Source organism: Bos mutus, chromosome X (genome assembly GCF_027580195.1).
Source record: "Bos mutus isolate GX-2022 chromosome X, NWIPB_WYAK_1.1, whole genome shotgun sequence".
In the NCBI taxonomy this organism is placed as follows: Eukaryota; Metazoa; Chordata; class Mammalia; order Artiodactyla; family Bovidae; genus Bos; species Bos mutus.
In genome coordinates, this window is record NC_091646.1 from 113,449,864 (window position 1) to 113,476,429 (window position 26,566).

General features: G+C 41.9%; 1 protein-coding gene across 1 annotated transcript in view; it reads right to left on the reverse strand.

Moving 5' to 3' along the window:
• MID1 (midline 1) overlaps positions 1-26,566 on the reverse strand; it is a 401,570-nt gene that overhangs the window by 288,751 nt on the left and 86,253 nt on the right. The window lies entirely within an intron of this gene.

The following is a 26,566-nucleotide window of genomic DNA, read 5'->3' on the forward strand; positions in this document are numbered from 1 at the left end:
TTATTTAAAATGTTTATGGAACTAATTTTATTTTAGGGGAGTGAAATGTAGGCTGGTGGTTCACACATGAATAAATAATTCATGTCTTTTTTTTTTAATCCCGTAAGGTAAAAAGAATTAATCAAATGACAACAAAATAATTCTTACTTTTTAAGTAGTCAGGGTGCATTCTGCATGAGGATACAAATCAGTTCCTTCCAGGCTTCATGGAAGTTTGGAGCAGAGGGGGATGGTTAGCAGGGCAGAGAGAAGAAGGGCGATAAAGAGAGAAGTCTCAGGTCTCTGAGCTAAAGCACACGTTGGTTAATTCCTCCTCATGGATGCTGTCGCTTCAGTTGTGTCTGACTGTGCAACCCTATGGTCTTTGGCCGCCAGGCTCCTGTGTCCATGGTATTCTCCAGGCAAGAATATTGGAGTGGTTTGCCATTTCCTCCTCACGGGATCTTCCTGACCCAGGGATTGAACCCGATTCTCTTACATCTTCTGCATTGGCAAACGAGTTATTTAGCAGTAGCGGCACCTGGGAAGCCCTTAGGCTGCTTAATTCCTATCAGAAAATAGAAATTCCTGGCAGAAACAAGAAGAAAGTACAACTAAAGAGATCAACATATCCTAAGCAACCCTGGGGGTATTTTGGAGTGAGAACCCACAAGCCTCACTGTGAACAGAGAACCAACACTGGCTTTTCCTTTCCTCATTTACCTGTTCACCAGAAAACAGGTATGCCGTGCTTTAAGCATGGAGAACATGGAACCAGAGGGATAAATTCACTTGGCATTATTCAATTTACAAAGGAAAACTAAGATCATGGCATCAAGTCCCATCACTTCATGGCAAATATGGAAACAGTGACAGATTTTATTTTCTTGAGCTCCAAAATCACTGCAGACAGGGACTGCAGCCATGAAATTAAAAGATGCTTGCTCCTTGGAAGAAAAACTATGACAAACCTAGACAGCATATAAAAAAGCAGAGACATTACTTTATTGATAAAGGTCCGTATAGTCAAAGCTATTTTTTTTTTTCTCACTAGTCATGTATAGATGTGAGAATTGGACTGTAAAGAAAGCTGAGTGCCAAAGAATTGATGCTTTTCAACTGTGGTGTTGGAGAAGACTCTCGAGAGTCCCTTGGACTGCAAGGAGATCCAACCAGTCAATCCTAAAGGAAATCAGTCTTGAATATTCATTTGAAGGACTGATGCTGAAGTTGAAGCTCCAATGCTTTGACCACCAGATTCGAAGAACCGACTCCTTGGAAAAGACTCTGATGCTGGGAAAGATTGAGGGCAGGAGGAGAAGAGGGCGACAGAGGATGAGATGGTTGGATGGCATCATTGACTCAATGGACATGAGTTTGAACGAACAGGAAGATAGTGAAGGACAGGGAAGCCTGGCATGCTGCAGTCCATGGGGTCACAAAGAGTCAGACATGGCTGAGTGACTGAACAACAGCAACACCCTTTACCCCAACAGTCACTGTAAAACGTATTTAACTAGTGGCTTCCCCCTGGGGCCCAAGAAAAATGTTTTGTTTAACAAAAATTATTTTCACATATTTACAGTGAACAATATGACACGGTCACTATCTGACCACCCTGACTGGCAAAACGGCAGGTTCTTTTTTTTTTTTTTTTTTTTCCGGCAGGTTCTTAAGGTCCAACAGTGTTAAGATTTTGGTTTCTGGGAACAAATCTTTTATAAAAAGTAAGCTGTGTCCCACCAAGAAAAACTATAAAACAAATTGGATGGGGAAAGATTTAATGGAGTAAAATAATTCAGAGGGTATTATTTTGAGGTAATTAAAAATGTCCAATATTCTGACCTCCAACACTCTTTAACGTGAGTGCTCAAAAAGTTTTTTACCTAAAAACTTACATTGCCAAAAAAAAATCGACCTTGTCCAACAACTGAGAGATTGCATCAAGTTGCGAGAGCAATAACCAAAAAGATAGATCAGTCATCGGTGTCATAGAAGAAAAGCTGTTGGTTGATGGTATCTTTCCTTTTCCACTGTTAGAAGTACTGTGTGTGCAATGCACTGCATGGCTGATGTCACAGATCTGAGTCTTTTAATATCTGGGAGAGATGGAACAGCAGGCTGCAGGCGGCTTAGGCGAGTTCTGCCCTTTCTGGCTCATTTGTCTAAGAAAGAATTTGGTGAGTTGACAAGTTTCTGAAAGTAGAGGAAAATGATTTGAGTAAAGGTGGCCAGAGGCAGTTAGCAAATTCTGACCACCATCATAGTTGTCACCCACCGAAATTTAAACTCGAGTCCAAATTTATACAAGTGGATTCACTTACATGGTACAGAATTCACGTGCTATTTATTAACTATCACTGGGGCCTTTCTTCTGAACTCTGTATATTTTTGGATGGCAGGCCATGTTGGGAAGCTGCAATCCTCTTGTGACAGGTTATAAGAGCCAGGTAAAACTTTCTGACTTTGTTCTGACTTAGGAGACTCATCTTTAACTGCAGTGATGATTGTGACTCCAAAGGCAAACCTCAGGAAAGGAAGTGAAAAAGTCAGCAAGTCTGGAGAAGGTTGGAGGAGCAATTATAAAATAGCTAATAAATAATAGTTATTTAACAAAGCCAAACTTGCAGATTCTTCCCTTTTTCTTTTTTGAAAGTGATTTTTCACTTCTAAATGAGACAGCTCAATTTAACTACCCCAAATTTATGGGTCTAACGATGGGGAAAGATTATGTGTCTGGAGTCCTCTGGGGAAGGACGCTACCTGGCGGTCCAACATTCATGGTCAATTGTTATTACAGGTGTGGGGACGCATTGCTGGCAAAGGGAGAATTCCTAGGGCAGGAAATTTAGGTGGGATGCCTTAATGGGGTGGTCAAGAGACAGCCAAAGCTGTATGCCAATAAAAGGTAGAGGTTGCTATTGCGGCTAGGATTTTCTGCTCTGCACTTTAGAATTTGGGGGCAATCCATAATTTCTCTATAGAAATGCACAACCAGGGACCTCCCAACTAAGAGCCCGCATGCTGAAAGCAAAAGATCCTACTTGCCCCAACTAAGACCTGGCACAGCCAAATAAACCAAAAAAAAAAAATGCACAGCTAATTTCTTGTGTTCACTGTCTTAATTTTGCCCAGAAGTTACACTAAAATAAGAAGCAGGCAAGTTTTCTCTTTTTAGAGTGATAAGATTATCTTTTATAATTTTAACTAATAAGTGACATAAATTATTAAGTACACTATTGGGCAACAATCAACAGCTGTGTATAGTGAAATGACCTGACAAATGCTGAGGAACTCTTGAGAAAAGGCTGTCACTATATTAACCAGTCAACCACTGAATGATCAGTATAAATGGATGAGGTGGGCGCACGCTGAATTATCCTTAGAATCCTTCTTTTTTCTTTTAAAATTTTAAAATATAATATAAATACTTTTAGGTGGGGTTATTCTATATATTGGTGTGTGGATCTGTGCATGCTCAGTTGTGTCTGACTCTTTGCGGCCCCATGGACTGTAGCCCACCAGGCTCCTCTGTCCATGGGATTTTCCAGGCAAGAGTACTGGAGTGGAGTGCCATTTCCTTCTCCATATTCTATATATATCGCTCTGTAATCTGCCCTTTAAATACTATGTTATCATTTATAACTGCTATGTAATATTCCATGAATGGATATGTATATACCATATATTATTTCAACCAATTCACCACGTATTGGTCCTTTAGACTGCATAATCTTTCAACTCTAATATGGATTATTGTTATCAACATCAAATTTTATATTCATGTTAGCAACTTATCTTTCCTTAGGATAAATTCCTACAGTTAGGATTGACTGGTAATAAGATATTTTTTGGTGGATATTTTAATACAGATGATGAAGCACTTTCCTTAAAACTTGTATTTATCTGCAATCTCACCAACCATATGAGAGTTATTAGTTTGTTTTAAGAGTTTCCATCCAGTTCATTCCCTCCTTTGGAGGAGAGCAGGGCCTATTTCCTAATTGCCTTCTCTCTTTCCTTCTGTTCTTCCCTCTGACAAACACTGATCCATCACCTATAACTTTCAGGCATTGGACATCAAATCTCCGATCACATTACATAACATGTGTGGACAGGTGATGGTTCCCTAGGATCTCTGCTTTTGGAACCCTCTTATGGAATCTACATAAATATCATGGAAAATTCCACCACGTCGACTTCCAATTTCCCTTTCTCGGATACTTTTCACATCTGGAAGTAGCACAAATTCTTGTGTCAAACCATGTGCCTTGATTTTACTCTGGAAATACTGTCACCGTAACTGTGGCAGACAGAAACCAGTCATGTCCCATCTCTGGGCTCACTGTGCCACACTTTAAGTAGCTCCTCCTCTTCTCCTGCTCAGGGACAATTCTGTGGCGTCTCTTTCCCACTTCCCCACTCCCCATACCTGGCCCAAGGCAGTAGAGAGACAAGAGTATGTAGTTTATGCTTTGGCATCTCTCAATGCCCTTCCTCCCTTACACCAGACTCTCTCTCATATTAAGGAGCTAGTTCCCATGATGCTCCAAGAAGCCATGATGAACAACAGTCTTTTTGTTAAGGAAAGTGACAGTCAATTAATGAGAGTTTTCTATATTGCTGTAAGTAAAAAGTCCCTCTTTGCAACCCCATGGACTGTAGTTCTCCAGGCTCCTCTGTCCATGGGATTGTCCAGGCAAGAATACTGGAGTGGGTTGTCATTTCCTACTCCAGGGGATCTTTCTGACCCAGGGATTGAACCCACATCTCTTGTGTCTCCTGCACTGCAGGTGGATTCTTTACCACTGAGCCATTGGGGAAGCTCCAAAAAGCCCCTAATTAACTTTTAAATTAGTGAGAGGGACTTCAGAGCTCCCTCTATGCCCAGAATGTTCTGACAAGTTTCCGATATTCATGGACTTCTTTCAACCCCCTGTGATGTTTGGGCTTTTACAATGACTTCTAAAGGCCAACAAACCACTCCAGTAATCATAAATGAATGAAACACATCGAGCTGTACATGACGTGAGACGTGGTTAAAACACTCCCACCCATACGAGCCCATATACAATATTAGGAGTTTAGGAGTTCTGACCATGCCTCTTTCAAGTGGTCTAAAGTAAAATTACACTGTTTTTTAAACTGTGGTTTTCTTGTCTTTTCATCTATTTCCCTTCTTGGAGAGAGAAAGAAAGAACAAATGTTAGGATCAGTGAACTGATGAGGCAAACGGTCCAGATGCAAAAGGCCATGTGCAAAGGTTTGCACTGGCCAAATGTTGAAGGGGAAGTTCCAGCGAGTTATGGTGGCATGTTCTTAGAAGGCGGCTTCCCAGATGGAGCTAGTGGTAAAGAACCCCCCTGCCAACGCAGGAGAACTAAGAGACGCCAGTTCAATCCCTGGGTTGGGAAGATCCCCTGGAGGAGAAAACGGCACCCCACTCCAGTATTCTTGCCCGGAAAATCCCATGGACAGAGGAGCCTGGTGGGCTACAGTCCATGGGGTCACAAAGAGTCGGACACAACTAAAGTGACTTAGCACAAGTTCTTAGAAGAGTACCTGCTAATTTTTTGTTCTACACTTCAGTGACTTTGTTAATGATTTAATTTAGTGCTTCTCCACAAGGGGTGATTTTACTGTGAAAGGGACAGTTGCAAATGTTTGGAACATTTTGCGGAGTCATAGCTGGGATGGAGGTCTATTGGCAGGTAAAGGGTAGACACCAGGGGTGTTGCCAAACAATCCTGCAAAATTGAGGGAAACCTCTCACTCCAGAGAATTATCAGCCCTAAATGTTAATAGTGTGAAGGTTGAGAAATTCTGATTTAATGGACTTCACATTCAATTTGTTTGACTCAAGGATCTGAATAATTATTTCAAGCATCATCAGCTGTCACAACATACAATTTTAACAAAATTCAACAGCCAAGATTATAGATAGAAACCTGCATTTTCCTATCAGGAAACTTCTACAGAGGGGTAGTTAGTGCCTCAGTAATGTTTGAGTTCTTCTGAAAGAATGCTCATGAAAGAAAGCTATGAAGAGGAACAATGAGAAATGTGTCTTTTCTGTTTAAGAAGCGAATGAACACATTTTTAGTTTCTAGAAAAAAATCGTAAGATTTGGCTGCTCTCCTTTGTAAACTCATTCTAACTGTAAGGTGAAGGTTAAGGAGGATTCCTATGGAACATAATTCCTTCAGATCACCTGAAATCTTCATACGGCCTGAAAGAACAAGAGACTAGGATGAGATGATAGCTCAGTGGTTCTTCAAGTGTGTTCCCCAGAACAGCAACAACACCTGGGAACTTGTTACAGATGCAAAATTCTGAGGCCCTAGCCAGACCTACAGAATCTGAAACTGATGGTGTCTTCCTGTGATCGACCACATCTTCCAAGAGATGCTGATAACATGACCAAGTTCAAAACAACTGTAGTGGGGAAAAAATGGTGGCAAGACAGAGAAAACAAAGAGAAACAATTTTTAAGGACCATCTCAGTTTGTGCTACTCGAGAACAAATCAAGATATTCTCTTAACCTCAACAATGTAATTTAAAAATACAAAATCTGAATTGGAATTTTCACTTAGAATCTCATTTCCAAGGCAGCCTGTGATCTCATGGGTATGTAGACTTAAAGCTCACGAGCTGAGATAGGGCAAAGATCTTTAGAGGTGAAGTCTTGCCATTTAGTAAGTTTCAGGCCAGAGGGCAATGGGGGATCCACTTCTGATGATGTTCCTGGACACATTCAGTCTTTTTATGATTAAAGAGGGGAAGAGCTAATACTTCCTATCACATCTGCACTCATCTCAATTTCAAGTTTTGAAAAGACTCATCATTCATGTTGCTATTTTTGTGTCCTGTGACAATGGGATTCAGAACGCAAACAGGGGGAAATGTCCAGTTTCCAGTTACTATTCTAGCATGCCTTGGTTTAATCCTTTCTTCCCAGGCACACCACCATACTTAAAACACCTAGAACTTAATGCTCTGACAAAAGTTCCTTCTTACAGACTCCATAGCAAGATGCTTTCAGCTCACATTTTCAAAAGATTACCTTTAGAAGAAAACAAAAATACAATGAAAGGATGAATGGAAAGCCTTCTTTTGTGCCAGTCTTTGGGCACCCAAACAATCAGAAACACTCATTATCATGCCAGCAGCCCAGCCTAGTGAAGAATCATGCCTTTCTGGATACAGTTCAAAGTGGAGCCCAGGTGAAAACTGAGAAGGAGCAGGCATGGAAGACCCTCAATTTCAGGGGAGCCCTAAGTGAGTGGGGTGCCTGTGAAACCTGAAATCTACACAGATCATGGGGCCTTCCTGCCCAAACGAGGAATTCCTCTCTAAAAGAAGTAGCGCCGACTCATCTTTGAGAGCTGCTGATCTTGTGGCAAACTGGCGCCAGTCGCTTTATAATTCACGAGCGATCTATCTTTGCATGTCAAATCAGGAACAGTCTAACACGATCTGTGTTCCAATTGCCTTAGTGCAATTGCTGACTGAACTGTAGCTCATGCTTCTAGATGAAAGTCAGGCACAGGTAGCACATCCAACAGCCTCATTTATGATACTCCAAACATTATGAAAAGAGAATGAAAATGAAGCCATGTCTGGTAGGGCTTGAAAAGATTTTACATCTAAGGAGCCAGCCAAGTTGTGAAAATAACGGAGCAACGTCAGACCTAACGGGAAAAAAGCTACTACACTGATCAGTGATAATATGTAGAATGCCAAGCTTTCATGAAATAAAATTCTATCATGAAAATATGACAATTTCCAAATGTGTTTCTTGTTCTAATTTTACCTAATCAAGATATTATATTCTCTTTTGTATACTGTACATATTGCAATTAAAAAAATAATTTAAATGCCATGCATTAGAAAGTCAGCTTTTTACTCAAAAATGAAGTTAGATGTTGAAGTTTTCTTATGTTAAATAGGATTTTCCCTCCCTCCCTCCATCCCTCCCTCTTTCTCTCTCTCTCTACATATATATCCCCCCCACACACATACACCCACACGTGAACAGACTTCTCTATAATCAGAACTAAAGGACAGTTTTCTACAGTGTGAAATAAAGAGTAATTAATCCAGTGCCATATGCACAGACCTGAGTAATAACAGATGTAAAAGGTTTCAAACTTGGAGACGAATTCATATAAACTATATTTTTTGAGTTTCTGGCTTATCAGATCTAAAGATACAGCCCTCTTTGCTAATGTTTTAGCAACATCAATCAATCAACAAATATTTCCATGGTCATTCTGTGCCCAAAATACAAGATCAAGTTTTCCATCATCCAAAGTTCAACTTAGAATATAACGGTTGTGGGGGCAAAATCTTTAGCAAACGATGCTAGCAAAAATCAAGAATCGCTTTTTTGGACAGAGGAGATTAAATCTAAACGCACATCTTTCTGAAAATTAAGGTGAAATCAGTAGATCTGCATTCAAATCGGAATACTTCCTTTCGTAAGACACAGACTTGCTATTTTGGGGATTATGCATAGAAATATTTCCAAATTGCCATGCACATGGTTCTTTGGCCATATATTTACACCTCTAAGTAAATGTACAGTTAGGAAAAACATTTTATCCTATGCCAGTTACAATTTTAAAGGTAAGCATGTGTGTGCTAAGTTGTGCAACTCTTTGCCACCCTATGGACTGAAGCCCGCCAGGCTCCCCTATCCATGGGATTCTCCAGGCAAAAATAAGTGGAGTGGGTTGCCATGCCCTCCTCCAGGGGATATTCTCCACCCAGGGATCGAACCCTTGTCTCTTATGTTCCCTGCGTTGGCAGGCGGTTGCTTTACCACTAGCGCCACCTGGCTGCATAAAAATCACATCATAGATGATGATTGTCCAGAGTTGGGAGCAAAGGGATGCAAATTTCTCAAAAGCCCTTTGCAGTTCTAGTATTTTCTTTTGCCATGTAAAAGGATACACTCCACTGGCTTATCCCGTATATACCGCTATTATAAATATATAGCAAATTATAAAAGCAAATGTGAATTTGGAGTCTCAAAATTTCCTTTAGGAATATATGATATGATCTAGATATTTGGTTATGCTGGTCACCGATTTATTATTAATCAACTGGAGATGATAAATATTTAAACAGTTCCTGAGGACACAAACAAGCCTTCCAACAGGGGTAGAAAAAATCTGAGACAAACAGAATTAGCCAATTGTTCTCTCCAACCAAAGCAACCACAAAAGCAGCAAAACACCTTCCCTGGTTGAGAAACATCCTGTAATTTAAGTTACAGGGTTAATGAATATCAGCCCTCCAGGGGAAAACGGAAATTTATCTTATCATACTAGTTTTTATTACTTATTTACTTGGGTTGGGACGATCCCCTGGGGGAGGGCACGGCAACCCACTCCAGTATCTTTGCCTGGAGTATCCCGTGGACAGAGGAGCCTGGCGGGCTACAGTCCATGGGGTTGCAAAGAGTCGGACATGACTGAAGCGACTGAGCATGCATGCACTAGTTTTTATTACTTATTTACTTATTTAAGCAAAAAAGAAACGCCTTAGATGACTGGATATCCAGCTCAGAAAATGCAGAGGAACAAAGGGAGGCTAGGCAGTCAGAAACTGAGCCTAAATCACGTCTTAGAATTGAGTTTTTTCTGAGGAGAAATTCCTGCAGCAATCTCTGACACTGAGGGCCCCCATTAGAAATGCAGAAACTGCTGTTTCTGGAGAGTATAACTGTCCTTTTCTTGATGGTAACCCCTTCCCCCAACCTTATCAGAAAGACTGTGTGTCCAAATTGAGGATCTAAAGAACCTCTGCTTGGGGGTTGCTGAAGTGGAGGACATAAAGAATGGATGGAGGTGTAATGGTGCCCTCTGCTGGAGAAATGCAGTAATGCCGCCCAGTAAGTTTCCTACCGGAGCTCAAGTGATTTTTGGGGGGCTAGGGGGTGGGGGAGGGCTCCAGGGTGTTTCTGGAACAAAAAGTCCTGAGAAGTACTCTGCAAAAAAGTAGTTGCAAAACCCCAAACCACATGAAATTAGCTTGATTCTGAGTTGACAGTGGAATTTGAAACCAGCTGTATTTCATCCTAAAATGTTAGCGCTATAAACCCTTCATCAAACCTGGAGACAATTATTTTCTCACTATCTGGACAAGACCACATTTCTAGCGGCTGAATTTTTCCAGGGCAGACTTTGCTTTCCCATTTTGCTTTTGTAGAGCTCCCCTCGCAGACTTGCATAAACAAGCTGCACTAGAGAAGGAAGGGATGGTCTGAGGTTCAGCCTTATTCAACCGTCTATGATTCCCCTACTAAAAACCATCAAAAGAACTTGTTACATAAAGCACGCATCACAATGGCATTCCCAGGCTTCTGAGAAATACAGAGGAAGGCCAAAAACTGATTTTAAAAAGCCATTTGAGAAAGTTAAGGAAAATAGTGGTGTTTCATTCAAGGAGTAGATTCCTTACCTCATTTATCAGTTCTGAGTACACAGTTAAAATACTGAAACTACCCATAACCTAAAATAGCCAAAAGTAAATAAGGGACAGTAAAAGGAGACTGTTGAAATGAACCTCATGCCAATTGAACTTTTGGTAAAGAGCATACTGCTGCTTGGTGATCTTTAATAAAGTCTGCTAACCTCTGAATGGCACCCCACTCCAGTACTCTTGTCTGGAAAATCCCATGGATGGAGGAGCCTGGAAGGCTGCAGTTCATGGGGTCACTGAGGGTCGAACACGACTGAGCGACTTCACTTTCACTTTCATGCATTGGAGAAGGAAATGGCAACCCACTCCAGTGTTCTTGCCTGGAGAATCCCAGGGACGGGGGAGCCTGGTGGGCTGCCGTCTATGGGGTCGCACAGAGTCGGACACGACTGAAGCGACTTAGCAGCAGCAGCAGCAGCTAACCTCTGAGATATTAGAGGAACATTGGCTTAAATGAGTTTCTCAGGTGGTACAGTGGTAAAGAATCTGCCTGCCAATGCAGGAGACACAAAAGACATGGGTTCGATCCCTGGGTCGGGAAGATCCCCTGGAGTAGGAAATGGCAACCAACTCCAGTATCCTCGTCTGGAAAATTCCAAGGACAGAGGAGCCTGGTGGGCTATTGTCCATGGGGTTTCAAAGAGTTGGACCTGACTGAGAGACTGAGTATGCAGCATGCACGAGCACACACATATACTGGCTTAAACAGAAGTAAGGAGTAATAGAGACAAAATACAATTGCATCAAGGAATCAAAACACACGATCTCCTGGTTAGTCTGGCTGTTTTCTTCTTCTTCTTCCTGTTTGCTTTAAAACTTGAGCCATGACTAGACAACTGAAAACCATGGCTTTGGTGAGTGAGATGGATGGATTCATCCATTCAGTTAAACACCTGTGAGGCTGGCCTCATGAGTGTGCAACCTGGGCAGCTGCATAGGGCTCCATGCTATGAAGGCGCCCCAGTTTGGATGAATGCCCTACTATCCCCACCTGGAAATTCTTAATACTTTTTAAACAAAGGGCTCCATGTCCTCACTTTGCACTGGGCTTTGTAAATCGGGCAGTGTGTCCCATACATAAGCTTATTCGGCCTGTAGTTTTGAGCACTGTCAGAGTAAGATGCTGGCCTTCCTGGGGAACACAGTGATATCCAAAGCATGCTGTTTGTTGAATGAGCTTACCATCTAAGAAAGGAGATGAGACATGTCCAAGGACCATGAGAAAATGCAGCCGAATATAATAATTCAATAAAAGAGGCCTGTAGTTCAGAGGATGATGGCAAGATCATTTCCAGCTGGGAAAACCTGAAATGTCTCATGAATGGGGTGTCATCTGAGTTGGGCCTTTCAAACAGATTCTTTAGTGCTTATTTCTCTGAAGGAAAATAGAAAAACAAAGAAAATAAATAGAGGCACTTTTCCTTTTTTACCATCTGGTCCACTTTGTGGTTTACTGGTTCCTTTTTCTCAGTCACCTTAGTTGACTTTAGAGTTTTAAGCATAGGATTTCGGTGTTTTTGTACTCATCAAGTGTGGTCTTCAGTAGAGAAAAAGAGTTTGAATTTTTAAATATTGGAGGATGGGGTCAAAGTGTGTGCCTCTCAGCAAGCCTCATTGGAGATGGCAGGTGAATTCAAAATCTGTAGTATCATGTATGTAATTCAGATATCCTCAGGGTGGTTAAGTATTATCATCTCACTACTATCTAGAAAGCCAACTGTGTCCATTTCAGGGCCCCAAAGAAGCTCAACAAAAAAAATGAGGCACCAAAGCTAGAATTTGTTGTACCCAGAGGTCCAGATCGCATCTCTCTCAACTGCCATAAGAGTGTTCCTAGCAAACCCTCTGCTTAAAAGATATTTGGTTATCAGGAAAGCCAAGAGCTTCCCTGGTAGCTCAGCAGTAAAGAATCTGCCTGTCAATGCAGGAGACGTGAGTTCAATTCCTGGGTTGGGAAGGCCTCCCCTGGAGGAGGGCATGGCAAACCACTCCAGTATTCTTGCCTGGAGAATCCCATGGACAGAGGTGTCTTGCCGGGGCTACAGTCCATGGGGTCACAAAGAGTTGGACACGACTAAAACAACTCAGCACAAAAGAATACATGAGTATTCTCTAAGATCGGCAATAAAAATTATGCATGGAGGGATAAAGCGGCACATAACCAATTTAAAAAAAATTATTTTTAGGTTATCTTGGCCATCAGTTCAGTTCAGTTGCTCAGTCGTGTCTGACTTTTTGCGACGCCATGGACCACAGCACACCAGGCCTCCCTGTCCATCACCAATTCCCCGAGTTTACTCAAACTCATCTCCATTGAGTCAGTGATGCCATCCAACCATCTCATCTTCTGTCATCCCCTTCTCCTCTTGCCCTCAATCTTTCCCAGCATTCAGGTTTTACAAATGAGTCAGGTCTTCACACCAGGTGCCCAAAGTATTGGAGTTTCAGCTTCAATACCAGTCCTTCCAATGAACACCCAGGACCCATCTCCTTTAGGATGGACTGGTTGGATCTCCTTGCAGTCCAAGGGACTCTCAAGAGTCTTCTCCAACACCACAGTTCAGAAGCATCAATTCTTTGGCGCTCAGCTTTCTTTATAGTCCAACTCTCTCATCCATACATGACTACTGGAAAAACCATAGCCTTGACGAGATGGACCTTTGTTGGAAAAGTAATGTCTCTGCTTTTTAATATGCTGTCTAGGTTGGTCATAACTTTCCTTCCAAGGAGTAAGCATCTTTTAAGTTCATGGCTGCAATCACCATCTGCAGTGATTTTGGAGCCCAGAAAAATAAAGTCAGCTACTGTTTCCAGTTTCCTCATCTATTTGCCATGAAGTGATGGGACCAGATGCCATGATCTTAGTTTTCTGAATGTTGAGCTTTAAGCCAACTTTTTCACTCTCCTCTTTCACTTTCATCAAGAGGCTCTTTAGTTCTTCTTCACTTTCTGCCATAAGGGTGGTGCCATCTGTGTATTTGAAGTTATTGATATTTCTCCCAGCAATCTTGATTCCAGCTTGTGCTTCTTCTAGCCCAGCATTTCTCATGATGTACTCTGCATGTAAGTTAAATAAGCAGGGTGACAATACACAGCCTTAACGTACTCCCTTTCCTATTTGGAACCAGTGTGTTGTTCCATGTCCAGTTCTAACTGTTGCTTCCTGACCTGCATACAGATTTCTCAAGAGGCAGGTCAGGTGGTCTGGTATTCCCATCTCTTTCAGAATTTGACTGTGTGGACCACAATAAACTGTGGAAAATTCTGAAAGAGATGGGAATACCAGACCATCTGATCTGCCTCTTGAGAAATCTTGGCCATATTCAATATTAAAAGTGAAGTTTAAAAATCTTCATACATTAATGGATATAACCACATGCCATGCTTTGGGTCAATGTCCTTAGAAAAATAATGTACTGCACAAAAGAAATAATATAGTCAGTGAACTTGGCAGAGCCTGCGAACATTTTTTTCTTTCCTGTTGTTTCATAGTTACCCTTAATTTGTTCTATATATCTAGAATTTAGTCTCTTTAATTCCTAATGGAACAAAGTAGAAGTTTAAAAAATTCCACTATGTCTTTTTAAGCCTCTGATTGTGGATAAAGCTATGCAAGCAAGGGTACAATACAATAAATTATATGTTCTGAGATTTTTTTTCCAGTCTTGTCTTATCTAAGCTTGATTTCTCACTAGATATTTAAACCAGAACCAGAAACAGAGATTCTCTGGCTATCAATGAAACAGCATTTGTCATTTCTTACAAAATTGATCATTTTGGCTTGCCCCGTAGAATACAATTAAGAGAGAGCTCTTATTATTTTAAGAAGCTAACAATCTAATTCCCCAGGAAGGAGAAGCAATAAACATTGAAATCAAATTATTTACCTGTACTTTGTGAGAAAATTGAGACAGAAAAGTGGCGTTTTTAACATGGTAGGTTTTATGACTCAGGTTAAGATGGAAGGTCAGGGATATTAAGTATTCAGTTTACAACATCAAATTTAGTTGAGTGTTTCTTTCTCTGAGAAAAGAGCGGAATACTAAAGCTACATTTGACTCCAATTCAACAGCCAAGCCTGCTTGAATGAAACCACCGTCTGGCAGAATTTATGAGAGAAAAAGCAAACCGTGTAAGCAGCAGTTGGCTTTTAGCAATGGGTGGCAGAAGCAAAGCATATCCAAGAATATCAAGGTTTACCTTTGCCCTCGTTTCCCATTTTAAGAACCGTGTCACATGTTTCCAACTGGAGCATTCTGGTCCTTATAACCACCATGCTTTGGCATTCTGGCAACTCCTGACCCACATTTTTGGTGGCCAAACTGTGGTTAGCATGGGCCAGGGAGCCAGGAACTGCTGACTCAACTCTTTCTGCAGCTTGTGGCTACGTGGGAACAACAGGCAATGGTTGGATTCCTTTCCCGTGCTCAGAGAATATGACACAGTGGGACTTGGAAGGGGTACAATCAGCCCATGTCACAGAACTGCTTTCTGGATTCCCATGGAATGCTCAGAAGAGCTGAGGTAAAGAACCAGGCCAGAATCAAACCTCCGTGTGTGTATTGTCTCTGTTGACGTGGCACAGTGAAGATTCACTGGGTGTATTTCAGGGCTAGTCTTCTTCAACACTGCCTTCTGAATTACGAAGAGTGAGTTCATCAGAGCCACGGATTCATCCAAATGAAATGAAAATCGGTCTTCATTCTGTTTGAGGAGAGGGGGATTTTGCAACTTTTTTTTTTTTTAACTCAAGAACATCATCGTTCTGGCTGAAGCAGGGGTTCTCAAAGTGTGGTCCCTGCAGTGGCTGCAGCCTGGAGAGGGGTTAGATGCAGAGAAATGCAGGAGACTTCCTGGCCCCATCTCAGTCCTACGCATGCGCAACTTGAGAACCACTGAGCTAAGGAATCAGTGCAGAGGTGACTTCTGTGACAGTAAACAGTGTCACCTCCCCTGGGAAGTGGGCTGCCTGCGAATGTGTTACCAGGGGAACTCTTTACTGTGGCCATGGCAGCAGACCATTCTACTTTAGCTGAGGAAAAGAAGCCATCTGCTGCCTCAACTTGTATCATTTGACTTGTTCAAATTCAAATTGCCCAAGATTTTCTTAAAAGCCCCAAAGCACAATATAGCATTTGTATGAAAGTCAAAGTGTTAGTTGTTCAGTCATGTCTGACTCTTCACGACCCCATGGACTGTAGCCCACCAGGCTCCTCTGTCCATGGGATTCTCCAGGCAAGAATACTGAAGTGGGCTGCCATTCCCTTCGTCCCATCATTTGTATGATTGAATAGTAATTTTTTTGAACCATACTCCATATACTGTTGTTGGTTTCTGTGCAATTAAAATGCTTACTTTTTCTCCAAAATAAAACTTTCACAATTTTAGGCTCAAAGAATTTTAGAGTTGGATCTTTCTAATTAGTCACCATTTTCTTTTGTTTAAACCCAGGGAGGGAGCAACTCAGGTCACAAGATACAGCCGGTGAGAGGTGACAAGAGAAATCTTCCTGGGGGCAATGAGAGAAGGTGACCAGTGGCAAGGACCACATCGTTTTCATCTCTTATCTCCTTTTCACATCACAGTTCTGGGAACAGTGTTGGCACCGTTTGAGCAACGTTTTTTTTTGAAAAAGGATATGAAATAAAAGGTGTGTTCCTTTTTTCCCTGCTCCTAGAGGAGGGAAAAAGGCATTTTCTCACAGTCTGCCAGAAGGGATGAGGGAAGATGAAAAATTACTTCAGTTTCTATTAAATAATAGGTTACTTCTTTGAAGTTGCCAACCCGGTAGCCTGTGATTGTATAAAATGGATTCTATTAACAAGAGACTCAGGACAACGAGCCACAAAGATCCGGACTGAGATGTGTCAGAAAGGCTATTTGGAGATGTTTGCACTGGGCTGGCTCGTTCCTATGTCTGGCTCAAGTCCATTTTATTTAGCACCATAAAAACAGACTTAACTTATGATATTTTAAGCCTCTTAAACAAAGCGAGATCTATGCCATGGGCTGCAAGTTTGGACCTTCCACTGTCCCAGGTTTTCCCCAGGTCAGGAAAGGCGAGAAACTGTTTCTACATCTAGAAGCGCCAAGTGGAAAGCCCCCTCCCTCTCCCTTCTAATATCATCAGGAATGAATAGGCAGCGTGTTTCCCATAATTCAGCAATAACTGGGCTATTATTCTTTAATGCTTCAGTTTATTAATGTAGCCACTGTGTCATTCCGACCATGCCCATGTAATTAAATTACCCGACAGACATTTGATATGAAGCTCTCAATCCCCACAAAAGCCCAGAATTTCTATGCCCCTTTGTGAGTCCCTAATGAATGAGTGGCACACACACTTCTGTCATCCATGCTCACTCACTGTCCTCTCCGACTGCTCTCCTGTGTCGCAGGGGCTGGCTCCTGCACACACACTGGGACCCGTTCAAAGGCAGGGGGTCACGTTTCCTCTGACAACAACAAGCACCGGGCAGGCTATCACCTTTCTTTCTGTTTGTCCGGCTAGACTAGAGGCTGACCAAATTAAATTCCAAACCCACTGCCTGGGTGGGTCAGTGGTACACTCTTCAACTCTTGGCTCCCCAGTGTTTATTCTTCTTTGGGTCATAAGTATGAAAGGAAAAGAAACTGAAAAAAAAAAAAATTAAAGCCACTGCTATGTACATCCAAAGATGTCACTGTGTGACTTCGTGAAAAGGAAAACAGATAATTTTACTTAATCATTAAGTGTTTGACTTTAAAATGTTGTGAAGGGAGCTATAATAATGAAGTCCCCTCCAGATGCCATCCTAATCCAGCTTGTGAAAAGTTATCTGGGATTATTGATAAAATAGTGGATTTTTTCCTGTATCAACTGTTCAAGCTATCTACTACAAAACACAAAGCATGCTAAATGTTGTAGAACTTGGACATGAATTCTTTAAAATAATCACAATAGATTGTACAGTAGGAATTCCTTTATTTCTAGAAATGGCACTTTAGAGGCTCTGTGTGTGTGCTGTGTTGCTCCAGTCCCGTCCAACTCTGAGACCCCATGGACTGTAGACCCCAGGCTCCTCTGTCTGTGGGATTCTGCAGGCAAGAATACTGGAATGGGTTGCCATTCCCTTCTCCAGGGGATCTTCCCAACCCAGGGATTGAACCCGAGTCTCATCATGTTTCCTGCATTGGCAGGTGGATTCTTTACTATTAGTGCCACCTGGGAAGCCTAGGGGATCTACATGTTTCTAAAAATTTTTTAAAAACTTGCATTTTGCATTTAACAAAATGTAACATGAAGGTGAAAGAGGAGAGTGAAAAAGTTGGCTTAAAGCTCAACATTCAGAAAACTAAGATCATGGCATCTGGTCCCATCACTTCATGGCAAATAGATGGGGAAACAGTGGAAACAGTGGCTGACTGTTTTTTGGGGCTCCAAAATCACTGCAGCCATGAAATAAAAAGACACTTACTCCTTGGAAGGAAAGTTATGACCAACCTAGATAGCATATTGAAAAGCAGAGATATTACTTTGCCAACAAAGGTCCGTCTAGTCAAGGCTATGGTTTTTCCAGTAGTCATGTATGGATGTGAGAGTTGGACTATAAAGAAAGCTGAGCACCGAAGAATTGGTGCTTTTGAACTGTGGTGTTGGAGAAGACTCTTGAGAGTCCCTTGGACTGCAAGGAGATCCAACCAGTCCATTCTAAAGGAAATCAGTCCTGGGTGTTCATTGGAAGGACTGATGTTGAAGCTGAAACTCCAATACTTTGGCCACCTGATGTGAAGAGCTGACTCATTTAAAAAGACCCTAATGCTCAGAAAGATTGAGGGCAGGAGGATAAGGGGACAACAGAGGATGAGATCATTGCATGGCATCACCAACTCGATGGACATAGGTTTGGGTGAACTCTGGGAGTTGGTGATAGACAGGGAGGCCTGGCATGCTGTGATTCATGGGGTTGCAAAGAGTCGGACATGACTGAGCAACTGAACTGAACTGAACTTAATTGAAGAATATAGTTAAATACAACATTGTGTTAGTTTTAGGTATATAGCAAAGTGATTCAGTTATACATCTACCTACCCAAGTGTTCAATCCTTGGGTTAGGAAGATCCCCTGGAGAATGGGAATGGCAACCCACTCTAGTATTCTTGCTTGGAGAATCCCATGGACAGAGGAGTCTGGCAGGCTACTTTCCATACCAAAGAGTCAGACACAACTGAACAACTCAACATGCATGCATCTATTTATCTAAGTACCATCTATCTAAATACCTATTTATTTATCTATTTATATATCTATTTTTATATCTTTATCCATCCATCTATCAATAGATGTTTAGGTTGCTTCTATGTCTTGGCTGTTGTAACTAGTGTTACATTGAATATTGGGGTGCATGTGCCTTTTGGAGACAGATTTTTTTCTAGATATATGCCCACGAGTGGGACTGCAGGATCACATGTAACTCTATTGTTAGCTTTGTAAGGAATCTCCATAGTGTTCTCTTCAGTGGCTGCTCCAATTTACTCTCCCACTAACAGTGTAGAAGGGCACCTTTCTCTCTACACCCTCTCCAGTATTTACTATTTCTACAGTTTTTTTTTTTTTTAAATTGGAGTATACTTGTATTTGTAGAGTTTTTAATGATGGCCATTCTGACCAGTGTGAGGAAATTCTAGTTTTGATTTGTATTTCTCTAATACTTAGCAATATTGAGTAACTTGTCATGTGTCTGTTGGCCATCTGTATATCTTCTTTGGAGTAGTGTCTATATAGGTCTTCTGCCCATTTGTGACTGGGCTGTTTGATATTCAGCTGTATGCACTGTTTGTATATTTTGGAAATTAATCCTTTGTTGGTAGCATTGTTTGCAAATATTTTCTCCTAGTCCGTAGGTTGTCTTTTCATTTTGTTTATGGTTCCCTTTGCTGTGCAAAAGCTTTTAAGTTTAATTAGTTACATTTGTGTATTTTTGTTTGTATTTCCATTATTCTAGGAGACAGATTCAAAAAAATATTGCTGCAACTTATGGCAAAGAATGTTCTGCTTATGTTTTTCCTCTAGGAGTTTTATAGTTCTACAGTGTATATACTTCTATTTAAGTAATGGCTAAAACAACTGAGACGAAAAAGGTCAGATCTTAAAAAAAAAGTCCCAAATATTTACAAAGTAAACATCACACTGCTAAATAATCTATGAAAGTAAAAGAAAAAAAAATCACAAGGAAAATTAGGAAGTAATGTGAACTGAATGAAAAGAAATATCAATATATCAAAATTTGTGAGATGAAGCTAAAACATGGCTTAGAGGGCAATTTGTACAGTTAAATGTCTATAAAAGAAGAAACATTTGAAATCAGTGATGGGGTGGGAAGGAGGCTCAAGAGGGATGGATATGTGTATGCTTGTGGCTGATTAACACTGTCATAAGGTAGAAACCAACACAACGTTGCAAAGCAATTATCCTCCAATTAAAAATAAACTTAAAGGACTAAATCTGAAATGAAACCCTAAAATAGAGAGTAAAATCAGTGATCTAAGTTTACACCCTAGGTAGTTAACAAAACAGCAACAACTTAAATACAAAGTAACAGAAGGAATGAAAAGTAAACATAAAAAGAGTTAATTATAAAATAGCTAATAAATAATAGTTATTTAATAAAGCCAAACTTTGTTATTGTTATTGTTGTTGTTTACCTTAGTAATAAAATTCACAACTCTTGGCAATACTGATCAAGGAAAAAGAGAGAAAACAGGAATCATCTGTATCATTCTGCAGGCATCAAAGAAATAAGGTAATATTATAAACAATTTTGTCTTCCCTGGTAACTCAGAAGGTAAAGAATCTGCCTGCGTTGAAGGAGACCCCAGTTCGACTCCTGGATTGGGAAGACCCCCTGGAGAAAGGAAAGACTACCCACTCCAGTGTTCTGGCCTGGAGAATTCCAAGGACCATACAGTCCATGGGGTGGCAAAGAGTGGGACATGCCTGAGTGACGTTCACTTTCACTTTCATCCTTCCTGAAGATACACATGACTGTCTTTAACTAAGTGTTAGCAAATCAGGCCCAGCAACATGTAAAAAGCATAACACATGACAACCGGGAACACAAGGTTAATTTAACATTTGAAATCAATCAACAAGCATAATTCACCACATTAAGAGGAGAAAGGAGAAAAAACATGTGATCATTTCAATCATGGCAGACAAAGAGCTTTATAAAATTCAACATCCACTCAATGATATAAAACTCTGTAAATTACAAAGTAAAGTCAATTTTGTCAACCTGATGAATAGCATCGATGGAAAAACCTACGGTTCACATAATACTTTATTGTAAAAGATTGAACACTTTCTCTCAAGATCTGGAAAAAGGCAAAAATGTCTACTTTAAGCACTCATATTCAACAGTGCACTGGATACTATGGTAGTGTTTTAGTCTTTAAGTCTTGTATGACTCTTGTGACCCCGTGGACTGCAGCCCACCAGGGTCCTCTGTCCATGGGATTTCCTAGGCAAGAATAGAAGAATACTGCCATTTCCTTCTACAGGAGACCTTCCTGACCCAGGGATCGAACCCGCATCTTCTGCTTGGTAGGCAAATTCTTTACCATTATGTCACTTGGGAAGCCACTGGCTTACTATAGCTGGGGAAATAAAATGAGAATAGTAAATAAAAGATAAAGTTTTAAAAGGAAGTAAATCTGTCCTTTTTCAAAAATTGCATGATTGCTTATATAATAAAATTCTGAGGCACTGACAAAAAATTGTTCAAGCTAATAAGTAGATTGAACAATGTCATAGAAAGTAAAATTAATATAGAATCAATCGTATTTTGTATAATTGTAGCAGGATAAAATGGAGGGGGTTGAAAACTATACATTATAGATGAGACAAAGTTCAAAAGATAGAAAAAAAGAGATATATCATGATTATTGCTTAGAAGATTCAATATTGCTAAGATGTCAATTCTCCTCTAATTGACCTATAGATTCAATATCAGTTCAGTTCAGTTCAGTTCAGTCACTCAGTCGTGTCCGAGTCTTTGAGACCCCATAAATTGCAGCACACCAGGCCTCCCTGTCCATCACCAACTCCCGGAGTTCACTCAGACTCACGTCCATCGAGTCAGTGATGCCATCCAGCCATCTCATCCTCTGTCGTCCCCTTCTCCTCCTGCCCCCAATCCCTCCCAGCATCAGAGTCTTTTCAAATGAGTCAGTTCTTCGCATCAAGTGGCCAAAGTATTGGAGTTTCAGCTTCAGCATCAGTCCTTCCAATGAATATTCAGTACTGATCTCCTTTAGGATGGACTGGTTGGATCTCCTTGCAGTCCAAGGGGCTCTCAAGAGTCTTCTCCAACACCACAGTTCAAAAGCATCCATTCTTTGGCGCTCAGCTTTCTTTATAGTCCAACTCTCACATCCATACATGACTACTGGAAAAACCATAGCCTTGAGGAGACAGACTTTTGTTGGCAAAGTAATGTCTCTGCTTTTGAATATGCTGTCTAGGTTGGTCATAACTTTCCTTCCAAGGAGTAAGTGTCTTTTAATTTCATGGTTGCAGTCACCATCTGCAGTGATTTTGGAGCCCCAAAAAATAAAGTCCAACACTGTTTCCATCGTTTCCCCATCTATTTGCCATGAAGTGATAGGACCAGATACCATGATCTTAGTTTTCTGAATGTTGAGTTTTAAGCCAACTTTTCACTCTCCTCTTTCACTTTCATCAAGAGGCTCTTTAGTTCTTCTTCACTTTCTGCCATAAGGGTGGTGTCATCTGCATATCTGAGGTTATTGATATTTCTCCCAGCAATCTTGATTCCAGCTTGTGCTTCCTCCAGCCCAGCATCTCTCATGATGTACTCTGCATAGAAGTTAAATAAGCAGGGTGACAATATACAGCCTTGACGTACTCCTTTTCCTATTTGGAACCAGTCTGTTGTTCCATGTCCAGTTCTAACTGTTGCTTCCTGACTTTCAGGAGGCAGGTAAGGTGGTCTGGTATTCCCATCTCTTGAAGAACTTTCCACAGTTTGTTGTGATCCACACAGTCAAAGGCTTTGGCATAGTCAATAAAGGAGAAATAGATGTTTTTCTGGAACTTTTTGGCTTTTACAATGATCCAACGGATGTTCGCAATTTGATTTCTGGTTCCTCTGCTTTTTTGAAATTCAGTTTGAACATCTGGAAGCTCATGGTTCATGTATTGTTGAAGCCTGGCTTGGAGAATTTTGAGCATCACTTTACTAGCGTGTGAGATGAGTACAATTGTGCGGTAGTTTGAGCATTCTTTGGCATTGCCTTTCTTTATGTCTCTCTTCCCCCGCTACCAAAGAATTCTTTAAGCTAAGGCTCAGTCAGTTCCTCTCATACTTATTTGTGAGAGCTACTTAAGATACCTTTTTTTTTTTTTAAATAAAAGTGCTTAAACCTAATTTAAACCTAAACCAAGAAGTGGCATAATATCTTTAAATAAAATCAGAAGCCCCCAAATTCCTCATTTTTGTTCCGAACCATGCTTCCTGATAACAACCTAAACAGTCTTTTTGTATAATCAGGTGTTTATATATAATCACAGGCTTTAAAGCAGGCTAAGCGCCAAAGAATTGATGCTTTCAAATTGTGGTGCTGGAGAAGACTCTTGAGAGTACCTTGGACAGCAAGGAGATCAAACCAGTCAATCCTAAAGGAAACCAACCATGAATATTCACTAGAAGGACTGATGCTGAAGCTGAAGCTCCAATCCTTTGGCCACCTGATGCAAAGAGTCAAGTCATTGAAAAGACCCTGATGCTGGGAGAGATTGAAGGCAGGAGGAGAAGGGGATGACAGAGGATGAGATGGTTGGATGGCATCACTGATTCAATGGACATGAATTTGAGCAAAGTCTGGGAGATAGTGAAGGACTGGGAAGACTGGTGTGCTGCAGTCCATGGGGTCGCAAAGAGTTGACATGACTTGGCAACTGAACAACAACAAGGTCTATGTGTACAGTACAGATTTTGTTCAGATACAGCTTATACATGTAAAATACATTTTGAAGAAGTACATGTATAGTTATTATATTCACATGGGATATATATGTGCGTACATACAGCCTCTTACACACATATGTAAGCACATTCTTATTTCAAAATAGTCTCTGCATTTTCCTTCCAGATTTGGGGCATAAAGAGCCTAAGAATACTGATTTTCATTCTCAACAAAGAAGTGGGAGACAGCTTATGAAAACCTGATTCTGATCCAATCAAAAATATGCTCAGAACAAACATAAGCCCGAAGGATAAGAGCAACTTGACAGATTTTCTCAGAATTCTCGAAAAACTGGTTTCTCCCAAACCAAGCAAACCCATCAAATGCACACACTGGGCCAGGCCCTCGCTAGAGATGTTCAGTGGATGCTAGAAACTACCCTCTCCCTAGGTTCCATACATCTGCCCTCTGCACGGACCCTGCAGCCAGCCCCAAATGAAGTCAGTTTGGTGTGTACCTTTGGGCCAGCCCCTCACAGAAGATGTTGCTGTTCCCAGCGGAAGAAAAATAGTGCAGAAGGTCCCAGCCCACAGTCTCAGGAATGACCCCTCTGTAGCGTGACCGTGATGGCCATGCGAGGCATGAGCCAGACAGTGGGAAAGAAAGAGACAGGAAGAAAGGGGGAAGAGATGGGAGAAAGGGACAAAGGCAGTAAAAGGGCAGGATGGGCATGAAAAGAGGAAGAGCCAGGAGTGATGGAATGCGGGGGAGGGGTGGAGGAGAGGGAGGCTGGGGAGTGCTGGAGGAGACAACGGAGGGGAGGGATGTAGGAGAGGCGGGATAGAAAAGGGGCCAAGGGAGACTACAGAGAGACTAAACTAAAACAAAGGGAGGGATGGACAAAGACACTCTTAAAGGAGAAGGAGATAGAAAGATACAGGGGAGAAGACATGCAGATTTACAGAGATACAGGGAGGGAGAGAAAAGGGTCAGAGAGAGGCTGTGCAAGGGGGGATGTTGGTCCACACCTGCACCCCGAGGGTCTGCAAGCCCTGTACCCGCCAGCCTTGAGACCAAAGAAAGAGCCCAGAATCAGCAATAGAGGCGTTGATGGTCTACTGGACAGGGGTCTTCAATACGTGAAGCAGGGTCCTGGAGTCTGTGTGCAGTAGATGGGCAGGACATAGCAGCAGTCTTCACTACTGAGGGGGCAGCAGGGAGAAGGAGGCTGCCATTTGTAGGGGGAACTGATGTCAGGGTGGCTCATCGGTTACAAGGGAAACCAGTGGCTGGGGTAGGGGGCAAGCACGTGTGCACTTACTAATTAGGCGCTAGTGGTAAAGAACCTGCTTGCCAAGGCAGGAGACATGCATTCAATCCCCGAGTTGGGAAGATTCCCCTGGAGGAGGAAATGGCACCCCACCCCAGTGTTCTTGGCTGGAGCATCCCATGGACAGCGGATCCTGATGGGCTACAGTCCATGGGGTCGCAGAGTCTGACATGATGGAAGCGGTTTAGCATGCATAATTAAGAAGACTGGGTAGTGATATGAGTGAATCAGGGACTGGTGGAGCAGGGGATGTACAGAGAGCAAGAGAACAGCCATTTGGAATGACCTCACCATACAGGGGAACCATGCAGGCAGCTGAGCCACCAAACAAGGCTGTGGCTGGGAGCAGTATGGGGTGGCCCAGCTGCACGGTTGGACAACCCTGTGATCCACCCCTTGGGCTGGTTCTCTTGTGAAATGCAAAATCTCAGCGGGCTGAGTCCAGGGAGCTTGCGGTCAAGTCTCCTCTGTCATCAGTGGGTGGTCCTGATCTCAGTGCAAATATAGAGAGAGCATTGCTTAGCCTTCTCATTGACCTGATGAGTTACACAAGCAGTATCTTTTCCCTCCCTGGTTACGGCTCAGAAGAGCTCACACAGGACAGAAAATGACAGAGTAAAGCCAGGAGGGCTGCAGGGGGAAGCAGAACCTGTCTTTGTAAGTAGAATCACCCAGAGCAGTCCTTACTGCCTTTCACAAGGTCATGGGCAGATTGTACCAGTCATACCATCTCCGGCTGGTAAACAGAAGGAAGCCCAGCCCAGGAAGACCCAGATCTGAAAAGCAAATGACAAAGGCTCTGGTATCAGGACACTTTTTCTGTAACCTTCTTTCTCTGGGAAGTCAGTGGGCATTTAGCCGGAATTACCACGTTTAGCTGAGACACAGACAGATGCCCAGTTCAATCTGAATTGCACATAGACTATAAATAACACTTTGAAAAGTGACGGTGGCTCAGATGGTAAAGAATCTGCCTGCAACGTGGGAGACCAGGGTTCGAGCCCTGGGTCAGGAAGGGCCCCTGGAGAAGGAAATGACAACCCACTCCTGTATTCTTGCCTGGAAAATCCCATGAACAGAGGAGACTGGAGGGCTACAGTCCATGGGGTCGCAAAGAGTCAGACATGACTGAGCGACTGAGAGCACGTGCATGCATTAGGATTCACCCTCACAGTACAGAAGTTTTCTGCTAAATGCAAAAACATTCCCTAAACTTTTGTCTCATGTGTCAGGGTTTTATTGTGTTTTGTCCTGCTTTTAATTCTAGTATCTCTTTTGGTTCAAGCAATATTTTGTCAGGAGGAAAGGCAGTATGTTCGCTTTCCCAATATCCAAACACCTGGTATGTGACAGGAAGGGATGTATTGTCGAGTGAAGATCAAGTGAACAGAAATACGATTGAGGAGGAGCCACTGAGGAGATGGAGTTGCACAAGCAGACATCCTGTTCCTGTGTGTGGGTAGCATGGATTCCCTGTCCAGGAGCTGTATTACTGCCTTCCTGGAGGAGTGGTGGGTGGAAAGTGAGAATAAATGACCTCTAAGATTCCATCTAACTAGGGCTTTTCTGTCATTGACTAGAAAAATGGGCCCCTGTGTACTCTTAAGGGACTTCTCTTCAATCCAATGAAAAACTGTACCATCGAGGCTCAGGGTACTGTGAAACACCTGCTATTTGACTTTAGATGAAATGAGCATAGCTAACTTGGGAACAACAACAACAACAAAAAATGAGGGAGCTACAATTTTAGACTTCCCATCACATATTCTCAGAGAATATCAGGGCATGCTATAGACTCTGGA